This window comes from Lichenostomus cassidix, chromosome Z, assembly GCF_008360975.1.
Source record: "Lichenostomus cassidix isolate B80296 chromosome Z, HeHo_3.0, whole genome shotgun sequence".
Classification (NCBI taxonomy): Eukaryota; Metazoa; Chordata; class Aves; order Passeriformes; family Meliphagidae; genus Lichenostomus; species Lichenostomus cassidix.
Window position 1 is genome coordinate 24,139,982 of NC_139511.1, and position 11,535 is coordinate 24,151,516.

The 11,535-nt window shown below is 44.3% G+C and overlaps 1 protein-coding gene across 1 annotated transcript in view; it reads right to left on the bottom strand.

Annotated features, from left to right (window-relative positions):
• The window catches only part of LPAR1 (lysophosphatidic acid receptor 1), a 75,684-nt gene extending 64,602 nt beyond the window's left edge, over nucleotides 1-11,082 (bottom strand). The window contains exon 1 of the mRNA XM_085043574.1: nucleotides 10,975-11,082. The gene's annotated coding sequence lies outside the window, so the exon portion shown is untranslated. The remainder of the gene's footprint in view (nucleotides 1-10,974) is intronic.
• Between the last annotated feature and the right edge of the window lie 453 nt (nucleotides 11,083-11,535).

Here is an 11,535-nt window from a genome sequence, read left to right on the forward strand (position 1 = left end):
ATCAGGGCTGGTTACAAGTTTCTTAGCAGAGGTCAACAGGGCTTCCTCATCCTCACAGTTTGCACCATGCTCCCTGCTGTCTACAGTATGCCAACTCAACCAGGTGGACTTTTTGTGGAACAGCTTTTGTGGATGATCAGGAAGTAACACACTCCCCAAAATACTCTGGGAGCAGCAGCAGCAGCTGTCAGGGGTGCTTAGTAGAAAACTGCAGCAGAGTACTGGGTTTTGGCCTTGGGTAGTTTATGCTAATCATTCCATGAATTCAAGATTTATAAATGCAAAGCACTACTGAAATATGCCCTGAAAGGAGAGAGATAAAGAAAACAGCAAGACTTCACCACCTTTCCCTTCGACCCTTCCCCTTTCAATTATTAAGTGAAGTTTAAAGCAACTTAGGCTGCTGCCTATCTGAAAACGCAGGTAAATACAGAGGATTAGCTCACAGCTTGACTAATTCACTTTAAGAATTGAGTTGGATTAACTCCGAGTTGTGTTTAGCAGACAGGCTCTCAGTGCATACAAGAGGTCACATGAATTAAGCAGGCTGTTGTAAATTCACACCATACTTCAGTGATTATTCAGCTTCCCTGACTAGGTCCTCAATATATACAATGCCCAACAGAAACAACAAATATTTCAGTCAGAATATTTAGGAAATGCCACAAATTCAAGTGGAAAAAAATAAGGGAGGAGGCAGATTGGAGCCGATGTAAAAACAGAACAAAACCAAGAAAAACTATTTTCTAACATATATAATGACAGAAAGGTTAGTGTTCAAGCACTATCTAGTCTGTCTCACCATGTTTTAAATAAACTTTTTTGGCACTTCTTTTAAAGAGTAAGAAACGAGAAAAAACAATCTTGTTGGACAAAAGTATAACGGAATATCAATGGATTATTCTTAAAGAAAAAAGAAAATAAAAACTAACTAGTAGTTTGCCTCCAGCTCTTCCGTTGGAACTTGGTGCACATTAGCATGGGTACAAACATTAAACACATACACACTTCAAAGCCTCCTGCAGACAGTTTGTAACAAAAGCACAAGCCATAAAGCATTACTTGGGAACCACTAAGACTTTTTTTGTGACCACACAAATAAACTAAGAAGTTCAAGGGATCCAGGCCACAAAAGGAGAACGTACTGAAATCCACCCACAAACCAGATTTTTTAGGCATCCCACAATTGCTCATACCAGCTGTGTCCATGACACCAAAGCCTGAGGCCCATGCACAGCTACTCCCATCTCTGACACAGCCCACTTAGGCATGCTGGGTCTGATTTTCAGCCTCTGCTACCGAGCAGCCTCTGTTAGGTCAGCCAGCCTTGTACTTCCCCTCTGCTCCACTCTCAGGAGATCCCACCTGGAGTACTGCATCCAGCTCTGGATCTCTCAACAGAATAAAGAGCGAGTCTAGAGAGGGCCACAGAAATGATCAGAGAGCTGGAGCACCTGTCCTGTGAAGACAGGCTGAGAGAGCTGGAGTTTTTCAGCCTGGAGAAGAAAAGGTTCTGGGAAGACTTTATAGCACCTTCCAGTACCTAAAGAGGGCTTATAAAAAAAGCTGGAACGGGACTTTTTACAAGGGTATGTAGTGATAGGAACGGGGTAATTGACCCAGAAAGAAGGTAGATTTTGATTAGATACTAGGAATAAATTCTTTACTGTGAGGGAGGTGAGGCACTGGAAGAGGTTGCCCAGAGAAGTGATGAATGCCTCATCCCTGTAAATGTTCAAGGTTATGTTGCATAGCACTTTGAGCAACCTGGTATAGTGGAAGGTGTTCCTATGTGTCATAGGGGGTTGGGAACTAGATGATGCTTAAGGTCCATTCCAACCCAAACCATCCTATGGCTCTATACAAAAATGCTTTATAGCATGCTGGCAGAACTGACAAGGGTTTTGGAGAAACCTAATGCCTGTTACTTGGTCAGCTGCTGCCTTAGTCTTGCAGCAGCCTTCTTCCAAGAATACTCCACTTAACCCAATGGGCAACACTGCCAGGCCAGAAGGAAGAGTAAAGCACTATAACTTACCAAACCCTCAAAGTTTCCCACTACAGCTATACTGGCATCCCCCTCTAGTGGAGACTCAGGTCATACAAGCAGGAGATGACACTTGCAGGGTCTTGGGGGGAAAGTTAATCAAACAACAAGAGGAACAGTCAGGCGGATATACAGAGTACAGAATGGCTTCTGGCACAATTGCAGGAGGGAGATGTATGGCAAGTGCACATTTGGATTTGCCATCAACCAAGAAATATCACCTCATCTTGGGAGCTCCAAGAAAAGTCAGTATTTTCTCCCCCTCCTTTCCCACATGCCTGGCAATGATCAACCACGAAGGAGCAGGGTGTGGCTTCATTGCCAAAGCCATTCCTGTAGTTTTGTGCCACTCTTCTGAAGGAAACAGTAACTGCTTTCCCACAAAAATTATACCAAATGTCCCTTCGCAGAGTCTTCATAACATATTAGGAACAATTTAGAAAGAAGAACTGAAAAAACTGTAAACAAGTCTCTCAAACAGAACTTTGTCATTAAAATCTGGGCAACTGATTGCAAGAAAGTCTGTGGAGGAGATGTTGAGGATGGAAATATGCAGGATCGTGGCATAAGTGTTTGCTCAGGCATATAATTTTTAAGGCATTTATGTGTTCTACAATCATGTAATTCCCTCCTGTCATCAGGTTGTCATCAGCTTGCACATCTCCCCTTGAATTTTTCCTCTAGGCTGAACCTCTTATGATGCTTTTGCATGTGAAACTTAAACAATCCAAGGCAGGAAACAGAAGTACACTGTACTTCTTGGAGAAGCACGTATTAACCTATGCTATTCCTATGAAGTGTTTGCAAAATTGAAGTAATTCTAGAGACCTATTTTCAGTCTATTCACTAAATACCAGGACTGCTCTGATTACAATAGTACCCTGAAATCTCAGTCAGTTTCCAGTCCCACTAGCATGTGGTATTTGAAATAGGACACCATAACTGCTGTAAAAGAGAGGCTAAAAGACTAGGGGAGAAAACATTAATTCAGAAAAATCTGCTTTTGTTTGCAAGGCTTCTGTACAGGGAAATACACTGCTTCGAGGTAAAGTTTTCAGTAGTTCCATCAAAAGCTTTAGAAGAAACAAAATGATCCTGATGTCCTGCTAGCCACATTGGGACAGCTCTCAAAGCACTGCAAAGCAACAATGCCCAGAGCAGGTCAAAGGCACCTGGATCACTTCCACAGAATTGCTTTCCATGTATGACACATTTCGGGAGGGACAGCAAGGAAAAGGAAGACAGAAAGACCAATAAACTTGATAAACAATCATAATGTTATCATTCAAGTACAAGTCGCATTCAAGATCATGTTCCTTGAACACTGGGTACATATCCACACATCCATTTCCCTGAAGTTGTCTGTCCAACTGCAGCATCTCAGGAAAACAACTGGAAAATCCCATTCCCTTGACAAGAGGAATGAGAGGACAATGACCTATTGATGCACCAGACTTGTGCCTGCAGGAATGTCGCAGCAAATGGGGAGACATGTGGATAGAAATGGCTGAAAACCCCAAACAACTCTGCACTGAAAGGCCAGTTGCTCCTCAACCGAATCTAATGATTATGTGGATGGTTAACACAAGCCCAAACATTATTCCCAGTACATTGTAGTGTTACTGTGGTATAAAGGACAACATGCTCTTACTAGTTTGGCTGGTTCAACCTGACAAGACAGAAATACCTGGAGATATTCTTGGATGGGTACAGGGAACATTCAAGTTGTTCTCCTGTACCGATAATTTGCCAATATGACTCTTCAGCAGGGCTGTGTACACATTTGCAAAGACATCTTCCAAGTGCAGTAGTCAGTGAACTGCAGCACAGTATTAATACAGAACTTGCTATGCTTTACTCTCCTTCGGGATAGATTGACAAGCTTATCATTATCAGTCTGAATCTATTCTGGTCCACCTAACGTTCTCCAACCAATTTCCCAAATGCTTTTTTTATTTCAATAATTAGTTTTATATGTTTAAAGCTAGCATGCAACTACAGAAATGTGCTACGAAGTTTAATCCTATAAGCACAACCAGAGGCAAGGTAGACAAATTTCCCCTTTACATCCTACATTATATCTTCACTACCACATGAAAGCAACACTTTCCACTGCAACTCATAACAGGACTATACATACCTGATAAAACTACTGATCCAGTCTCTATAGGCAATCACTGAAAATGAACCTGTCACAATGAGCATGGAAACAATGACTGAATTATGCACAAAAGTGCACAATTTACTTCTATTATCTGGAGTATCAAAGGGCTCAGAAGTGTCTGGATAGAACATCTCACACACATTCACACGAGCAGCCTTTGCTACTTCCTGTTTGGTTACAAGTAACTGCGAAAATGGTTAGTAACGCAACCAGGCAACCTTAAAAGCTCTAAGACCCAAGAAGTGACACCCTGTTACAGTAAGATTGTAAAAAACACAGTAACCACAAGCAGATCCCACCAAGGTCAGTGAGCACGTAATGTAGGCACACAAACAAAAAAAATACTGACCACAATAGTGGCAAACACTGTTCCTCCCAGTGCAAGGCAATGTCTGGGGCCAAGATGACCTTCTCCCAACGTTGCCATTGGCTTAAGGCACTAACCTGCCGTCCTCCACTGAGGTCTCCTGCCACCAGCCAGCCATCCAAGGGCCAGCAGCCACAGCTGGTGCCAATCTTTGACAATCTGCTTCTCCTTGCTCCAAAGCAGAAGGAGAGTGGGAATGCTCAGCATCCACTGGGCTTCTGCGTTGTGAGCTGAAGGGACAGTGACTGTTGCATTGGTGGCATTTCCGGAGCCTTCCACCCAGCCTTCAGCCCCTCCACCTCACTTGATGCCAGCAAAGCTGATTTGAAAATGAGCAGCAAACAAACTTGGCTTTCTTCTGCATCAACACCTTGGCTGTGGACACCCACATCCTGGCTCAGGAAGGCACACTGCCCTTCACACCCTAAAGCTATGCAATGACACCCCAGTTCCTTTGCTCTGTCACCAGCAGCAGCTCAGTGCTTCAGGACACTGTCCAGCAGCTCTGACAACCACAACAGGTCAAAAGCAGACTGCACTATCAAAGACTAAACATTTAATGAAATCCAGTGGCTACAAACCCTTTATCAATGCCCCTGTGCAGCAGACAAAACACTTTCCACACTTGCAAGCTATGTAGCCATTTCCTCCTGAGAGTTTGTCAGTCTTTCTCATTCCCTACAAACTCCAACCTGAAGTATAACTACCTAAAAAATAGGTGTCACCTGTACAGAATTTCCCCTGACTGCTTGGATTCCAGTAAGTCTTTCCTGGTGTTAAGATCACTGCTATTAAATAATTACCCGCTTACTCAAAGAGAAAATTTCTCTTTGCAGTAGACAGTCAATACTCATCCAACTTTTTTTTTTTTTTTTAAGTTTAAGCTGCAGCTAACTTCTTAATAAAAAAAGGGATACTACTCTAGTTACATTTTTCCATTCAGGGTGAAAACAATCATCCTCAAACAGCCAAAGAACTTCTAAGAAAAACTGCTCCCATAAATAATGTACCAGCACCATTTCGTATTTGACATACACACCCTAAAAAGAGGGGGAGGAGGGAGGGAAAGGGGCTTACAATGAAAAACAGTATGCATTTCCTTTGCCAGATTTTTACCACTCTTACAATCTCCAGCATTCTGTATAGAAAGATCTTGCCTTTGATGTCAGTCCAATGCTTTTTCGCTTGCTCCTGCAAGCATTGCAATATGCAATACATTTTCTAGCTGGCAAAGAAATGGATGTACTGAATAAAGTGCCTGTGAAATCCATCTGAGTCAGAAGGTCACTGTGGCATGTAAATTCCTACAGAAAAGCCTAAATGATCTTGAGTATGGCAACATGAAGTCTACACAGAACTGAATTTTATCATATATGACTACTAAATTCACTGGCATTTTTATCAGGGGTTTAGAAAATCCACATCAGGAGGTGTTTTCCTCTTAGTCACAGTCAGAAGCAAAAGCAGAAAGACAATACTGGGCTCCCATATTTAGCACCTTTGTGTTATGAAAGCACTTCCAAATTTTATTTCGAGTAAGCCACATGAAAGCCAAAAAAAAACCAAAAAAGAAAAAGAAAAAGCAGCTCCAATGCCTCTAAAATTAAAGAAATCTAAAATAAAGATAATTCAGTTGGCACAAAAGTCTACATACAGTTTTCAGCAATAGAGTATCTGTGCACACAAAATACATTTCCTTCTAGAAGCGATACAGCCTTCCCACTTTTGCAACTGAAGGCATTTCTTGTGCCAGTGATCCACACCACTTATGACTATCTCACCAGCAGACCCCATGGCAATCTGTGAGTGGGAAACAGCAAGACACAACACTTTGCTCCTGTTTCCCCAGCAGGGCCAGCAGCCAGGCCATTATCCACCACAAAGCCCACCAGCACAAATCTTCAAGGCGTTTGGAAAGCAAACCACTCAACACACCCCAGGCCAGAACCCTGTCCAGGCTATTCATCTTGGGAGTGGCTTGAGGAGGAGGGATGTGGTTCCCCCTCTCTGGCTGTGCTGCTGGCAGAGGCAGGCATGCCTTACCCAGACTCCTTGAACCACAGCAGCCATGCAAGTCTGTGGCTGTTTTTGTCTGCCAGAAGCAGGGAGAGAAGATTCACTTTCTTTTTAAGGAGAAATACTTCTTTACTTCTGGGGTAAATGCACCGGAGCTCCTCCCTTTACATGCACTAACCTAACTGCCTTCTATATCTGGGTCAAGACAGAGCAAGATCCAGTAGGAAGTAGGTACAGGACTGAAGAAAACATGGCCAATAAACTATGCCAGGCTGTGCCTATCAGCAAATTCTGGACATTTTGCACTAATCCAAGCAAGGCTATTGTTCCTCTATACAGAAATACAATGCCTTAACCACCTCAAAAGGTCTTTGTGAAGAGCTTGTAAGAGAAATGCAATGATCATGGAGTTGCCATGTGGAATGGGGACACACACACACTATCTAAACCACCACCAGCACATAGGCTCTTTTCTGATGCCCAGTGTTGCACAAATAGAAATAGTACTTTCAAGAATAAGAGACACCAGTCATTAAAAAATGAAAATTCATCCTAGAGATTCAGCCAAACAATTACCAAGATTTTGCAAGCCAGATGTGCTGTTAATCAGCTTGGGAGTATGGAAAGAGTGTCAGGCAGTCAAGGAACACCAATGGATGGGAGAAAGAGAGGTCTGGGTACACAAAGACAGGCACTTCTCAGAATACTCCTCTACTTCCAATAAAAATCAAAACAAGGCACCAGCCATTCAGATGTTCACTGTCATATGTATCAGTACATCAATGAAGGAGTGAGAACACACAAGCAATACTTCTACATGTTTTAAAGAAACTAAGCTTGAAATATAAATGAAGAAAACCAAAATTCAAGTTCTCTGAAACGTAAGTAGAACGGCAGCTCTCATTTCCTTTGACAGAGCCCTGGGAATAATTTCTGTCAAAGCAACACATCAGCCTTGCTCCTGATGCAAAGTCATTCAGTGCCAATAAAGATTTTACCATTGACACCTACCGGCCATGGATGAAACCTTAAGCTTCTGCTTTAGCTATGAAGACAAACATGAGGGAAAATAGTGTAAGTTCAGCCCTAATGCAGCACTCCTGAGGAGTGCCACATCTCTACAGTATCACCTTGTGACACCTGGAAGAGAAAAGTCAAAACACATTGGATGCTACATTACCACTGCCAGTTCAAGCCATTGATGCCTCCAGTCCCTCATGATCAAGCATTTGTGGAGAGTAGTGTTCTCCCTTCAAATTAACAAAAATCCTAAGGCATCAAATGAGGACCATAACTAAATGGAAAGCAATCTTAAAGAAAAGGATACAGGAAGATGGAAAAAGAAAAGATACACTGTTTTCTCAAAAGGTGTTTTCCTTTTTACACTACTAAACTGTTAAAAAAAATACAGCCCATTGTGAAAGATCAAGCAGTGAAATGCACAACATATAAAGAACTAATCCAGAAACTAAAGACGGTGGAGGGATCAAATATTGATTTCGCTATCCTCCTTTCAGTAAAACAGTTCTATGCATCTTTCCCCTGGCATTATGTGTAGCAGCGGCTCTTCAAATATCCCATTTAAGCTGAATTTAAGTGTCCCTTAAATTACATGAACTTTTTCTTCTGAAAGGGAAGAAATCACGCTTACGTAGCAAATTCTAACTTTGGGAGGGAAATGACAGTGAAAAGTACAGCCTGTTTCCACTCTCATATTCTTCCATGTGTCGTTGGACATCACCAAGACCATAAGCAACTGCTGTGAAGAGTTCCTCACTCAGCCCTGATGGCAAAAGAGTGGCACTCAATTCTCTTCTGCATCCATATGATAAAAAAAGCCAGATACGCAGCAACAGTGCTCCGTAAGTGCTGGCAGGTCACCACCTAGAGGAGCTCAAAGCCAGCTCTTCGGACATCTGGAGAAGGCAGCTCACCTCTGAGAGTGCTCAAACTGCTGGCTACTCAAAGGGAAGATGGTGGCGGTCTCCCAAAGAAATATACTGCCCAGAATTGCTTGCCTTTTGATTTAAACCTCTGAATAGGAGACAAAGAAAGCTCAGTGTGGAGAGCCTACTGAGAAACAGCCAAATATCCATTAAAATGTTATTAAGGGCCCATCACAGCAATATAAAAGGGAACCCCATGTAAGTACTACCCAAGTTTCTCTTCCAGGGCAAAACACTTTCTTCAACACCCTCTTCTGAATTCCCCAAATAGTTTCACTGTGTGACACTACAAGGCCAAGTTACAGACAGATTTTTATTTTCTCCCATTTTTAAGCAGAAAAGGAATTGTATTTTAGTTACAATCTTCCAGAGGTACTGATGAAAACCACATGACCATAAAGTATTTTTGAACACAGTGATAAGATTGTCTATTAAGACTGTCTGTTACTCACACGTGGAGTTCACATATTAAAGCTGGATACACAGTGTAACATTAATTTTGCATTTTCCATGTGTTTCGTCTCAAAAGCTGTTTAACCTTTCGACCCTCAATATTTGTTTTGAAGAGCGGAGGAAGAGAAAGCAGACACCAGCCAATGTTTTCCTCTCTCCAACCAGCACTGCTACTGCTAAGTTCTCAGAAAAAGGTTTGTAGCAGCCAAGGGTCTAACTAGTGTAATCTGCAATAGGGACCGATAAGGACAACACCATACTGATCATGCAACAGTGCTTCTCAGTATTCCTAAGTAACAATTCCATGGTTATTTACTGCACAAAAAGGAATACAACCACTGTTCATGTACAACTGCACAGGATGAGACAGTGTCAATCTGTTCTGGAGCAAGAGAGCATTTGATTTTGTGTGGTTAATATTTAATAAAAACAACAGTAAAACACAGGCCTATCAAGTTGCTTTGTAAGTCTGAGCACATATCAGTTAAGGAAAAACATGCGGCACGCCTATAGCCAGTAATAGCGAGCTGCAGGGCAGAGCTTCACTTACGCCTGTGCACACAGAATATCACTTCAGTCCACTGCTGGAATTGCCAGAAATATTATTTCAGTACTGCAGTATACCCCATCCTCACACAAGAGTAACAGGCTGCATGGCACACAGCCCTGGCCGCCAAATTGAAACATGACTCCCAGACCTGAGAGTGATTCATTTTAGACCAAATGGTACAGCACACCAAACCTGACTTAGCATGCAAAAACTTTCTTTGAAAAGATAGAAGTTGCAGCAGTTTTTAGCAGTCAAAAGATTGCAACTACCCCAATTCCGCCCCACTTTGTGAACACAAGTTGCCTACAGGGGCTCCCCCAAGTTATTTTGCCTTGAAACTTCAAAAAAACCCAAACAAAATGAGCAAACAACAACAACAAAAAAAAAAACCAAAAAACCCCCCCAAAACCAAAACCAAAACCAAAACACCAACCCAAACTTGGAGCAAATAAAGATGGGGAAAAAAAAAAAGAAGAAAGGGGAGATTTGCGCAGCTTCTAACATTCACAGACAACTGAAATCATGAAGGTGTTGTTTCAGAGAAATCCACAAGAAAATTAAATTTAGACATTCCAACATTTTTCTGATAACGAAAACTTTTCACATATTTCCATAGGAAGCAGGCTTTTGGGATGGTTCCCATTGTGGAGCTATTTAAAAAGAACACAGGGAAAGAAGTGAGAGGAAGAAACTTGGTCCCTCTGGTTCCACCTCTATCTTCTCACTTCAGTTTGCTAACGGCTTTTGTCCTCTAGTTTCCCTCCTGCTCCCCCCGCTCCCGGTCTTCCTCTAATAATCCAAACCCTTCTGCTTGTCATTCATCTTCTCCCTGTCCTTTACCTTTGTAAACCCCATGGATACACCGACACTGTCGGTCCCACCGGACTTTACCAGGCTTTTCGTTCGAAGGACTGAGGAAGTCAGGAGAAAGAGGTGGCAACCATTTTTTATCTAGACTTTTTCCACTGCCTTAATTTGGTATAAATAAATCCAAAGAGACTTTGGGGGATGGAGGGGAAGGGGAAGAAAGGAGGAAGAAAAAAAAAAAAGAAAAATTTGAGGATAGACCCTAAGCAAGTCCTGTTAGTGTCCCTTAATCAAACAAGTGCCCATCACTTATTCCAGGCCAATCCCGGAGGCGTTAGTCCAGCAGGAACAGCAGCCTGCCCCGACGCCTGCAGCCCACTCGAGCCCATTCCGAAGGAGCCCCTCGCCGCAGAGGGCCCCCCGCCAACGCGGCCGCCCGGCACACCGCCCAGCGCCGCGGCACCGCCACCAGGATCAGAAATGCGAGAGAAAAAGGCAAAAAGAAGAGAGGAAAGGCGCCGAGGGCACGAAGCCCTCGGGGAATGGGCAGCGGGCACCTTTCCGCGGGCGAGAATGGCGGGACCCCCCGCCCGCTCCGCCCCCGGGGCGCCGCGCTGCGCTTACCTGCGGGGGCTGCGCGGCCGCGGCTGGAGGGAGCGCGGCGCCGCCGCCGCCGGCGCGCAGAGGGAGGGAGGGAGGCAGAGAGAGAGAGGGAGGGAGGAATGAGGGGTGGGACGGGGAGGGACAGAGCGGGACGGGACGGGACGGGGAGGGAGGATCGGGACGGGACGGGACGGGACGGGCTCCCTCCGCCCCCGCTCCGCCCGCGCCCCTCCGCCGGGCGGGGCTCAGGTGTGCCCGCCCCGCCCCTCCCCGCCCCGCCGACCCCACGCGTGCTCCGGCGGCGGCAGGGCAGCGCTGAGAGCACCCCGCAGCACAGCCGGGCCGGCCGCCGAGGCTCCCTCGGAAAGGGCCGTGCGGTTCGGGCTGCGTGGCGGTATGCAGGTGCTTCGGGAACAGCCACAGTTCTTGTCCCGTGAGTGTTTCGAATCTTTTGCCCACCTCGGCAAGAGCCATCTGGGAGCCCCAGTCGTAGGAATAGTCAGTTGGCAGGTTCACTGAGCCCTTACCATTAGAAAAGGACAGGGTTGCACAACAGATAGTTTTCCACATTAGAGGAATTAT